Source organism: Microtus pennsylvanicus, chromosome 13 (genome assembly GCF_037038515.1).
Source record: "Microtus pennsylvanicus isolate mMicPen1 chromosome 13, mMicPen1.hap1, whole genome shotgun sequence".
NCBI lineage: Eukaryota > Metazoa > Chordata > Mammalia > Rodentia > Cricetidae > Microtus > Microtus pennsylvanicus.
Window position 1 is genome coordinate 54,267,578 of NC_134591.1, and position 13,194 is coordinate 54,280,771.

At 41.0% G+C, this 13,194-nt stretch overlaps 1 protein-coding gene and 1 pseudogene across 3 annotated transcripts in view; one reads left to right on the top strand and one right to left on the bottom strand.

Moving 5' to 3' along the window:
- Nfyc (nuclear transcription factor Y subunit gamma) overlaps positions 1-13,194 on the bottom strand; it is a 73,690-nt gene that overhangs the window by 35,981 nt on the left and 24,515 nt on the right. The window lies entirely within an intron of this gene.
- LOC142833936 (large ribosomal subunit protein eL30 pseudogene) lies at positions 450-859 on the top strand (annotated as a pseudogene).

The window sequence follows — 13,194 nt, forward strand, 5'->3', positions numbered from 1 at the left end:
CAGAGAAACCCTGTCTCAAAAAGAATCCAAATTATAAAGTAAAATTCAAGAAATGTAAGCTTTATTGAAATATTTGATATAGCGTCTTCTAAAACTGTACCTTTTAGGTTTTAATTCTCTATTCCTTGGCATGTACTTCATTCTCCATCCACTTGGGAGGTGGAGGCAAGAGTTTAAGATCAATACCACCAGTCTGGACCACACAGGCCCTGTCTCAATAAACAAAAAATATCTCTAATGTCACAACAGAACTATTCAAGGAAAACATAAAACACAGGAAATTCCCTCCAAGACTAATTATTGCCTGCCATGGTGGCATAATCTCACCACTTGGGAGGCAGAAGCAAAGGATTGTTTCAGATTAAAATTAACAAACAAGCCTTTCTCGCTCCCCGGCCATCTTGGCGGCTGGTCTTGGTTGGGGGCCGTCCTGCACCTAAGGCAGGAAGATGGTGGCAGTAAAGAAGACGAAAAAATCTCTGGAGTCGATCAACTCTCGGCTCCAGCTTGTTATGAAAAGTGGGAAGTACATGCTGGGATACAAACAGACTCTGAAGATGATCAGACAGGGCAAAGCGAAATTGGTGATCCTCGCCAATAACTGCCCTGCCTTGAGGAAATCTGAAATAGAATACTATGCCATGTTGGCTAAAACTGGTGTCTATCACTACAGTGGCAATAACATTGAGTTGGGCACAGCGTGTGGAAAATACTACAGAGTATGCACAATGGCCATCATTGACCCAGGTGATTCTGACATTATTAGAAGCATGCCAGAACAGACTGGTGAAAACTAAAAAGTTTTCCTTTAATAAAAGTTTACCAGAGCTCCTTTAAAAAAAAAAAAATCAACAAACAAGAGCTTGAGATCAACTTGGGCTATACAATAAGATCTAAAAACAAGAACCAAAAAAAAAAGCCAATTCTAGCTGGGCGATGGTGGCACACGCCTTTAATCCCAGAACCCGGGAGGCAGAGGCAGGCGGATCTCTGTGAGTTTGAAACCAGTCTGGTCTATAAGAGCTAGTTCCAGTTCAGGCTCCAAAGCCACAGAGAAACCCCGTCTCGAAAAACCAAAAAAAAAAAAAAAAAAAAAAAGGCCAATTCTTGACCAATGTTTACTTAAAGACTGACCAACCCTATAGCCATCATGTTTTAACTAAAACAATGTTCGTGTTAAATGTAAATAAATTTTAAGCCTTTACTGTCTGGAAAGCAATCACGTGTTGGTAATATCACACACGTACTCATTTACTGGTTTCATTCCACCTCCAATATGCGTGCTCTAAATATGCAGTGCTCTCAGCAGCCAGAAGAGGGCACTGATCCACTGGAACTGGAGTTAAAAGCAGCTGTGGTTTGCCAGGTGAGTGCTAGGAATGGAACAAGTCCTCTGAAAGAGTAACAAATTCTCTTAAAAGTTCTCTTAACCACTGAACCATCACTACAGCCCGGTGTTGACCCCACCCCCACCCCCTCTCTCATCAATCAATTAACTTTAAGAAAGTAGGAAAGTCCCATCCTTGTTCCTTTTTGGACACTGGCTATTCTTACAGCACTGTGGCACTCTGGATATTAAGAGAGGGTATCATTATGTTACTGTGGCTGGTCTCCAAGGAACTATGCAGAATTCACTGCTTGCCTCAACATCCATGCTCCAGTTTCCTAAGTGCTAAGATTACATCTGTGTTCAACTCCCACCCCATGTATTAGAACTGGAACTCAAGCCTCTGCATACTAGGCAAGTGCTCTAACCGCTGAGCCCTTCACATCTTTTTATCCTCATTATGACCATGTCTTCCTTTGTCACTGTTACAAGCACTTTTAGTTCTAGTTCTGCTTAAGTATTCAATGAAGTCATTAACTCCAATTTCTTTGTATAAACCAGCCAAAATCGGAGTGTTATATTTAAAACAGGAACAGAGCCGGGCGATGGTGGCGCATGCCTTTAATCCCAGCACTCGGGAGGCAGAGGCAGGCGGATCTCTGTGAGTTCTAGGCCAGCCTGGTCTACAGAGAGAGTTCCAGGACAGGCTCCAAAGCCACAGAGAAACCCTGTCTCAAAATAAATAAATAAATAAATAAATAAATAAATAAATAAATAAATAAATAAATAAATAAAATAAAACAGGAACAGCACAATGAAGAGAAAAAAATGTTAATCTGGAGAAACAGATGAGGAAGGAAAGAGGTGAGACTGAAGCTCTGAAGCTAATCTGTACATGCTACATAAGACAACGTCTAATTACAATCCAAAGTAAAATGAATTTGAAAACTAAGAACTTCTAAACAAATAATTCTACCAATAACCTGCTGCTCATATTTATATAGATGGAACTTAGGATATATGCCATTATCAATCACATTGGCTAAAAATCATTTCAAGGCTTCAGTTCTCTAACCAATTATAAACTGCCAACTTCAGAAGGAAAAATGAATTTAAGAGACCTGTCTTTGGTGGCTGAAGAAATGGCTTAGAGGGTAAAGAGCACTTGTTGGACTTGGGTTCAATCCACACCATCTACGTGGTGGTTCACAACTGTCTGTAACTTCAATTCTAGGATATCCACCTTCTTCAGACCTTGGCCACCCGGCAAGCACACGGTGCACATGCATACAAGCAGGCAAACACTCATATACACAAAATACAATTCAAGAATCTAAGAAGTTGACGGAGGCAGAAACAGACATGTTAGTACGCTAGTAACTAGCTTGTGGCTTTGGGTCCAAAGGGCAGTCACTCCAGTAATCTCCTCCAACTTGAACACCTGTCAGAGATGGTTATGTGGTAAAATCCTATAGACCTCATGACCTAAGGATGTGATACCTCAATGAATCCAAAGGAAGGTATGTGACTTGTTTGTTTGTTTATCAAGACAGGGTTTCTCTGTAGCTTTGGAGCCTCTCCTGGAACTATCTCGCTCTGTAGACCAAGTTGACCTCAAACTCAGAGAGCCACCTGTCTCTGCCTCCTGAGTGCTAGGATTAAAGGTGTACACCATCACCACCTTTATGACAACAGTCTTTATCTATGCTCATAAGGCAAATAATCTTCTATTTAGGCAAAAATGTCAGTAGTCTTGCTGCTTATTTTCTAAATTCTTACAAAGCTGATGCTATTAGGCCATAATTATTAGCAGTCTATCACATGGGCACTGCTACAAAAATGAACGGAGCCCTGGGGCTGGAGAGATGGCTCAGTGCTCTTCCAGAGGTCTTGAGTTCAATTCCCAGCAACCACCTATAATGAGATCTGGTGCCCTCTTCTGGCCTACAGGGAAGATACAGCACAAACAAATAAATAAATCTTTAAAGTAGAGAGAAATGAATGTAGCCTTACTTTCCCCAACTGATTCTGTAGAGTTCAATAGCCTAGGCTATGTCTACTCTAGGGTTGGATACAGCTCTACACATTTGTCCTGGGGCTGTTTGCAAAGAGCCCCACACCCCAGCTGTATTGAGAACTGTTTGTTGGCGGAGCCCACCCCACACCCAACTATCTTGAGAGCTATCTGTTAGCTGAACCCGCCCCACATTCCAACTATCTAGAGAATTGTTTGTGGTTGGAATCACAAAAGGAACAATTCTGCTTGCACAGAGAACACTAGGTGTGTTGTGACTGTTGCTGCAAGATCCCTTCCTGCCCTTGCCATGCCCATGCCCCCATCCCAAGCCAAATTCCTCATCCAAGGGCTATATAAGCCACAACCATTTCACTAATAAACGGAGGCCTTGACAAGAGATCTTGCCTGGCCTCGTTCCTCTTTCCTGCCCACGTCTTTTCAGATAGCGCCTCTTCGGGACCCTGGAATAACTGATCTGCCAGGCGGGTTACAACCCTGGAATAACTGACCAGCCAGGCGGGTTACACACATTCTCCTTAAAGATCTGCTCGCAAGGACATATTTTAAAACTGACAACAGAGTCCCTTTTTCTCCTTCAAAACCTTGTTTCTGTTTACTATCTGCTACAATATGGTCTCTGAAACAAAAGCCAGTTAATAGAGCTAAGATATAAGAGAAAAATGAAACAAACAAACAACAAAAACAAAAAAATAAGTGGCACATACAAAGAAGCAACATTAGTATGGAGAGTTCATTTTAAACTTTGGTGCTGCAGAATAGATAATTCCCAACTTTCCTCACCCGTGTGAGTGCTCACACTTTAATCATACCCAAATGTGTGACAGTAATAAAATACTACCATCAATTGTTTGTAGGATGGTGTAAAAGGACCAAATATTGTGTTTAAAATGCTAAAGCATGAGCCCAATAACTACTGCCCACGAAACAAGTATGACACGTGGTCTGGTTTGTAAATGAAGTTTCCTTGAAGACAGCAATCCTTATTTACTTATGTTGTCTATGGCTTTCAAAAGAAACCACAGAACCTGCAAATCCTAAAATAAAAGGGGACTAGAGAGTCATGCCAGGTGCTCTACCCATCCTCTGTCTGTCAAGGAACACCAGATGAAAGCTTGACCATTCCTGGACCACACAGCTCTTCTGTGGCTTCCCTGACTCCTAACCCATTCAGCCTCCATTAAAAGTAGACTGGGCCTGCTCCCTCAGCCCCACAGAAATAATAACTGTTCTGTCTTTGACTCTCCAGCCTAAAGGAAGAAATAAATACTTGCAAAAAAAATGGAGAGCAACTGGTTTTTCAGGCCCTGAAACTTAAAGGAAATTCTGACATCAGCCAGAGCTAGAAAGGCCTGTGCAGTGAGGCTGGGTCCGAGAACAGTCATTTTGCTTCCTGGACCATCTGAGATTTACAAACTTTTCCCCAATTTCTGGCAAGATTTCTGTGTTCAGAAATAAGAAGTGTAATTCTGAATAGTATTTCAAAGATGACAACTTTGAAGATTTGGAATTTACAAATGACTTGCCATAAACATTATCTTTAATTGAACTTCATTTAACTTGGTGATAATCTTATCGGTATCATTCCCATTTTACAAAATTAGGCAATTTAAGTTGTTTAAGTTACCAACACAGTAAATAGGAGCATTAGAATGTAAAAGCTCCAAGGCTCTGTTACAGTATAACTTGTTAAGCCTGTTAGTCTCTCAGTCTCTCCCCTCCCTCCCTCCCCCACCTCTGTTGTTTTCAGGTGAATGTACTTTCAGAATATTCAAAGATGAATCATCTCAACAAGGGATTATTGACTTGAATCCTCAGACCAAACTGTTGCGGGAGGTCCTTCCGCTCCTCCAGCCTATAGCCGCTGAGATACCAGCCCATTGGGGCGTGGTCTCTCTCCCTTTAAAAAAGTGGCTACTTCCCTCTCGCCCCTTTTCGCTTCCTGCTCCATTTCTGGCTACTAGACTCCTTCCTGATTGCGCAGAGGGCTGTTGTCTGGGACGGTTATCTGTAAGTTTTTTTCCCCTTTAAATAAATATCACCCTATTAATCATAATTCCAAACTGGTATGGCACTGTTTGCGACTTACACCTTCACCTGGCGCCCAACGTGGGGCTCGAACCCCCGACCCTGAGATTAAGAGTCTCATGCTCTACCGACTGAGCTAGACACCAAACATCCACTTGCTCCCAACATTCCTGTAGCTTTCATTTCTCTCTACTCTTTCTCCATGGGGTCTTGCTATATTAGCCAGGGTAGTACCCAGTACCCGCTCTCAAGTCATTCTCCTATCTCAGTTTCCTGAGTGCTGGAACAACACACACCACATCACACCTGCTCTCCTTGGCCTTCTTTCCAGGTTGCCTTTCTTTTGATCCTTCCCCTTCCCAAATTTATCGACCTCTGTAAGTACTTGGCTGTGAACAGTGGGGGGCAGTAAAGTATAAGTAAAAAGAAAATACACTGAACCTGGGGGTCCTGTATGTTTATGATCTTGGGTAAACCACCCAACTCCTTAGAGCCACTATTGTTGACTCAAGGACGACACCTCCTCCTGTCCCCAACAGCTCTAGACCAACAAGTCCATCAGGCATCAGAGCTCTTCTCTCTCTTTACTTGCTTCACTTTTTTCTTAAAAAGCCCTGTTTCATATGCATGGAGATATAAATAAAAATAAAAAAAACAGGGCTGGAGAGATGACCCAGAAGTTAAGAACACTGGCTGCTCTTCCAGAGGTCCTGAGTTCAATTCCCAGCAACCACATGGTGGCTCACAACCATCTATAATAAAATCTGGTGCTCTCTTCTAGTGTGCAGGCATACACGCAGGCAGAATGCTGTATACATAATAAATAAATAATCTTAGGAGGAGGAGGAGGAGGAAAGCAAACATTAAGCCTGGAAGTGACGAGGGATGCTTCAAACTTAAAAACTGGGAATGCCAGTGATCAGGATAGATGCTCCCCTCCCCCCCGCCCTCGCCCAAGACTAATCCAGAAACATGTAATCTTGAGGAAACATCTCTTTCTACACTGCAGGTTGTATAAACTGGGAGGGTAAGGCAACTTCACCTTGTAGAAGCAATCAGAATATAGAGTATAGGGCAACTATCACATTATCAGACCCCACTTAGCCCTATCTCTCTCTCTCTCTCTCTCTCTCTCTCTCTCTCTCTCTCTCTCTCTCTCTCTCTCTCTCACACACACACACACACACACACACGTCTGTTTTGAGCTCTGAAGCAAGTTCTGGATGGAAACACCTTAAATTCCAGCACATGGGAGCCAGAGGCAGGCAGATTTTTTAATTTGAGGCCATCCTGGTCTACAGAGTGAGGGAGCCCTGGAGAGATAGCTCAGTGGTTAAGAACAGTAACCACTCTTCCAGAGAGCCCAGGTTCAATTCCCAGCACCCACATGGCAGCTCATAACTGTCTGCAACTCCAGCTCCAAGGGGTCCATAAGCCCTCCTCTGGCATTGCATGCACAAGTATGCACACAAGCAGGCAAACCAACCATAAAAGTTAAAGAGAAAGTAAAGAAAGCTCCATCTGGGTCCAGCTCTCTTTAAACTCCCAGATACAGAAGGAATCTACAATGCAAGAATTCTGAAGACCAATTCATGGATTATAACTACTATTTAAAGATTTAGGGTATAGCATCAGTAAGAAAAATTGTTTCCTTTTATAACTATAAGGAAATTCAATGTTTACTAATTAATCTCAATATTTTTCCTTCCCCTCAAAACGTCCTTAGTGTACAATCAAATCTACTTCTACAAGTAGCATTTTCAGACTTATTAATGAGGCTTATAATTATTTTAGCATATTATTTTTTAAGCCCCAAATGTCTACACTCCTATTTTCTTTTTGGTTCTTACATAACCATCTGTTTCTGGCACACACCCAAGACAAACATACCTTGCATGTAGGGAAGGAACCATGAACCCAATGACCAAATACAGGCTCCTCAAGAACTACTCTAAGATCTCAAGAACCCTTGTCCTCGGGTCTTTGAAATTTGCATATAGAGAGATTCCTTCTTAAGTACTTAAATATTCATCTATGTAGAAACTTAGATTCTGTGCAATAATCCAATAGAAGAATAAAAAAATAGTGACAGGGAACACCAAAGGGTAGAAATGGAGAAAACTGTTCTCCTTTAGAAATACAGCACAATAGCTAATCACACGTTTCCTTGGACAACAGAGACTGTGTTGGTAAATTAATAGTTCTAAAAAAAGCAAGGAGACAGCAATTCTCAAAGACCTGAAGGGCTTTCTTTTTTGAGAATAATTTTTTTTTAAAGCCAGGTGGTGGTGGCGCATTCCTTTAGTTCCAGCACTTGGAAGGCAAAGAAAGGCAGAACTCTGTGAATTCAAGGCCAATGTGGTCTACAGAGCTGCTAGTTTCAGGACAGCCAAGGCTACACAAAGAAACCCTCTCTCAAAACTACCCCCTCAAAAAAGAGAAGGGAATTGAACCTGGGTGCTCCACAAGAGCTCTTAATCACTAAGCCATCTGTCCAGACCTTCCTAAAAAGTTTTACAAGAGTGTCAATACAGGGTTGGTTACAGTGATTATTCAGAGTGGGAGGAACTAATCCTCCAAGACAACCAAAGCCTAAATCTCCACTACTGCATAAAGCAATAAATGGTTACATTAATCTCCAACAACTGTGCATCTTTTACACGGTTTAAGCGTGTGCCATGGGTGTGCTCATGTATATGAGGGCCAAAAGTTGACACTGGGTGTCTTCCTCACTCTTTTTAAGAACTGATTTTTTGAACTGGCTATATACAACAAGTTCATAGATCCTCCTCTCTGCCTCCCCCTCCCCTTTGCCCCGCTGGGGTTACAGGTACAAAAAGCCTAGATTTTTACATTTGAGTGCTAGGGATCTATACTCATATCTTAATGCTTGTGTAAAAAACACTAATGACTGAGTCATTTCTCCAGTCCTATCCTTTATACTTTTGTTTATGCCTTTATTATTCCTAATTGTTTGAAAAACAGGGATCTAAAATGCAAAGTCACCAGATTGCTACACACTTCAAAGCAGAAACGGATAGTTTTAAGTTTAAAGTTTCCAAGTTTGGTAAGCAACAGGATCCTTCAAGGAATGGAACTAAACCACTAAGTTACCAGCCAATAGTGGAGATGAAAAGACCTTGTAAACTCAGTTCACTTTCTGGGGCCTGGTGAGATTTTAATATATATAATACCCAACAGCCTTCATCAGCACTCTGTCACAGCTGCTCCAATAGCTAGCTACACAGATTCCCTTTGTTTTAATTACTTCACTGGGGGTAAAGCAGGAACTATAAACCACAGCTAGGATGTCTAAAGCAGGCTATCCAGCCATGACTCATCTAAAAATACTGACCTCTCTAGTTCAATTGACAAACCCAATACATAGCACAAATCGTGCACCTGCATGACTGAAAAATACAAGAATCCTAACTCTGATCTAACCAAGTATCTATTTTGAAAAACATCTATTCGTATAACTGTAGTGAACTTAAGATTCACAGAAGGCAATTCCCCAAATATTTATTACTGCCCACAATATCTACTTGTAATTTGTTCTGAAAAGTGGCTAAGGCCACCTTTTTCAATAATAGCTTTCAAAGTAATTCAATTTTACTATGCATTTATTCCATTTGAAACCAATTCAAGTGATCATTTACATAATATAAGACTGAGAACTCTTTGAGAAATTTTCTTGTGTGCCTTTCATTTGGTTGGGGTTTTTTATTTTTTCCTCTCTCTCTCTCTCCACCTCCCTCCCCCGCCACGGAAGACAGGGTTTCTCTAAGTAGCCCTGGATGTCCTTGGAACTCACCCTGTAGAACAGGCTAGCCCTGAACTCAAGAGATCCCCGGTGCTGGGATTAAAGGCATGTGCAACCACCACCCAGTTTTTTGTCCCATCCACCATGTCTTGTCCCATCCCATCCATCCATCCATACCCCTCCCTACTGTTTTCAGACAGGGTCTCATTCTATAAAAACAAGATGGTCTTAAAATTCATCTCTTACATCAACTTCCCAAGTGGGAGCATGTGGACATGAGCCATGCCTGCTTTAAAAAAACAAAAACAAAAAAACCTGTGTCTTTGGGTAGGAGACCCAACACAGGAAAGGGGAAACAAGACTGCACCTCACAGAACAGATTGTCTTCTATATATACAGTAAGGAAGTGCAGGGTAAAGAGCGCTGGGCTCATCAGGCTCTGCCTCCTGCTTCCTCACTCTCAAAATGGAGATCTTTTTCTGTCCTACCCACATTAGTAAATATCATATAAGAGTACAAAGTTACTTAACTGTGAAGTACTGAATCACATAAATACTGCACAATGTTACAAGTTTAGCTATTGCTGAGACGAGTAGCTGCATGGGCATCTGGCCAGTTAATTACCAGGAAGGAAAAAGAATTCACAAGAGTCAGGATAAAAATAACCAAGTAAGACAGCTGGAAATTTACAATTATTTCTCTAGTGACAAGTTTCTTACTGTCTTTTTGATTGAAGATAATTATGAGATATTTAGTTTAGAAACTAAATACAGGTGGTTTATAGTAAAAATTCTGCTAGAGCCTATAGATCAATGGTTCTCTACCCCTTTGGAATGTAAATTATTTGCTAAACAAGAACAGTCAAACTCCTACACATGTAGTTTTCATTGGCTTCCCACTTCAGACTCCTCAAAGTTAATACCAGTAACACGAAATCAAGTGCCCTCATTCAAGATCATGTATCATGAACACATGGTACTCAAAACATTCTGAGGAAGACAAGCGCTAAGTAACATCTTGTTATAGATGCCTAGTTACAGGCATTCTCTAGTTTGTTTCTTGAGACAAGGCTTGGAACTCAGAGATCCCCCTGCCTTTGGCTCCCGAGAGAAAGATTAAAAGCATGTGCCACCATATCCCAGGGGTCCAACACTTTGTTTCTATCTATGATATGAAGCTTGGCAAATTCTGACCATTCTCTTCCTTGATTCTCTTATCTGTCACCCAGATTAGACATAATTACTATGAGTTTAAACTCTTAATAATTATTGGCTAGAGATATAGCTCAATGGTGGTGTACTTGCCTACCAGGCACAAGGCCCCAGTATTATCACAAAAGAGGGAGGGAGAGGACGATAAGGATATCCAAATATACTACCAATTCTGATATTTCCCCCAATGTCCAATCCTAAATTACAATCTACTGAACATTTCCAAACAGAAAGCTAAGCTAAACAGAACTGAAACTCCCCATGTCCAAACTCAAGTCTATTTTTCTCAAAACCTGCTCCATTCCCCCCTTCAGCTTCTCTTCTGCTAGTCATTCAGGCTATCCCTCAAGTTCCATAAACTGATTAAGTACTGCCAGTGTTCAACAATAGTGTCCTCGCCTGACCTTTCTTCGTGCTGTCATCATTTTATTTGGGCCTCCATCAACTCCATGCAATAATAAAAATGATCACAGTGACAGCAGCTATTACCCATTTAGCTATCACTGTGAGCCAAGTACAACTGTAAGCTACTTACATTGCCAACGATTCTAACCTCCTCACAAATCTCCAGCATGTCAGACATGTCCAACCATTTGACACTGATTGTGACATGTGACACTGTCACCTACAAAGTTTATGTTCAAGAAAGGAAAAATCAAGTTAAAATAAAAATCACAAAATTTCTAGTACCATCTTCATTTTACACAGGATAAGCACAAACTTAGTGAAAGCTCATTTCTGATAAAGCCACAACAATCTACTGTCCTGGATCTTCAAGAGTCGCTAATGTCAAGGAGAAATTGATCTCAATGTCAAGGCCTTTCCAACACCCATTCCCTATTTCCCTAGATGTCTTTCTTTGACCACTCCTTCCTGTCATTCACTCACCTCATTATGCTCTGAGCAGAGTGACCTATTTATTGCTCTCCTCAGTGCGAAAGTTGCACTCTGTGAATCTTGATCTTGTTCCTGCTGTTCCCTATGCCTCAGTCATGTTCATGCCTCCTGATGTCTGATAGAGTCACTTCAACTGCCTGCCTTGCCTGCCTTCCTAAACTGAGGAATCCTCTCTTGAAATGTTTTAAACCTAGGCTAGCTTCGAATACTCCATATAGCTGAAAATGACCTTGCACTTCTGATCCTCCAGTACCTGCCCTTCCCACCGCTCCCCAAGCTAGGATTACAGAGTCATGACACCACTTAGGGTAAATTTTATGAATGTTAGACAGGTACTCTACTAACTGAGTTACAGTCTTTGCACTTTCCACTTCAGTTCCTAATATTTGATAAACATCATGTCTCCCTACCAGACTGTTAGATCTGGAGTAAAACTTTACTTGTGCAAAAATATGCAAAAACATATGCAGACATAATGACTGGTGAAAAAGAATGTGTAAAGCATGACTTCAGGATCTCCTCCGAGAGAAGAATTACAAAGTATAGGTAGAGAAAGGAAAACCTAGTTTTATCTGAATATTTCTAGTCATGCAGTCTTCCATTTAGTTTCCCATGTAATTAACACCATGGAAATGGAGTCAAATGACAGTACTGTCAACAACAACAACAACACGAAGATCACCAAGTAAATCAGCACTGTGGAACTGGCTGTAGCTGCTGTGGTTCTTTATGTCATCTTTCTTCCCTTGAAGAACAAAGGAACACAAGGTCACAAACTATGTTATATGCAACTTTAAAGTTACTTATAAAGGTTTCTTTTCCCTTTAGTTCTTTTTTTTTTCTTTTTTTTTTAATTTATTTATTTATTAAGGATTTCTGCCTCCTCCCCGCAACCGCCTCCCATTTCCATTTCCCTCCCCCTCCCCCCAATCAAGTCTCCCTACCTCATCTGCTCGAAGAGCAATCAGGGTTCCCTGACCTGTGGGAAGCCCAAGGACCGCCCACCTCTATCCAGGTCTAGTAAGGTGAGCATCCAAACTGCCTAGGCTCCCCCAAAGCCAGTACCCCTTTAGTTCTTTTATACAGCAATTTATCTGCTATTTATCTTTCAGGTGCCCTTTTTATACTACAGGATGTTGAACTGTAATTTATAATACTTTGAGTAGAGAAAACCTTTGGGTCAAACACTGAATAGAGAGAGAGACAGGAGATGAGAGTAATAAACAAGATGAAACTGACCAAGGTCTAAAGAGCTGGCCCCGGGGGCTGGAAAGATGGCTCAGTGGTTAAGAGCATTGCCTGCTCTTCCAAAGGTCCTGAGTTCAATTCCCAGCAACCACATAGTGGCTCACAACCATCTGTAATGAGGTCTGGTGCCCTCTTCTGGCCTACAGACATACACACAGACAGAATATTGTATACATAATAAATAAATAAATATAAAAAAAAAAGAGCTGGCCCCAATACCAAGAACAGATGAAAAGAAAACTAAAGTCTGCATAATGCAGACATGAAGTACATACTATCCAGCTGTGTCTACCACCAATTTCAATCACAGTACACTTCAGGAATTAATATTATGTAAGTTATACAATTCAATTCCTCACTCTTTTTCAATAAACTAATTTTTATTCAAATATATGACAATGGTTAGAAAAACTTTTAAAATTTCAAGAAACGGCCCACCAAAGAATAAACAAAAAAAATTTCACAACTACCCATGAGTACACAATGACACCATTTTGCTGGGGTGGAAGAATTTGGCATGGTTAAAGTGTTATTCTGGGCATACACAGACAAGGGTTCCTACTTTAATCTTGTCAAATGTTAAAATCTTTACTTGACTAAAATGTCACATTAAGGACTCATTTGATGAACTAGGCCCAAACATATGTGACAACAGCTTGTTCTTGAAATGTATTAATAACAAATA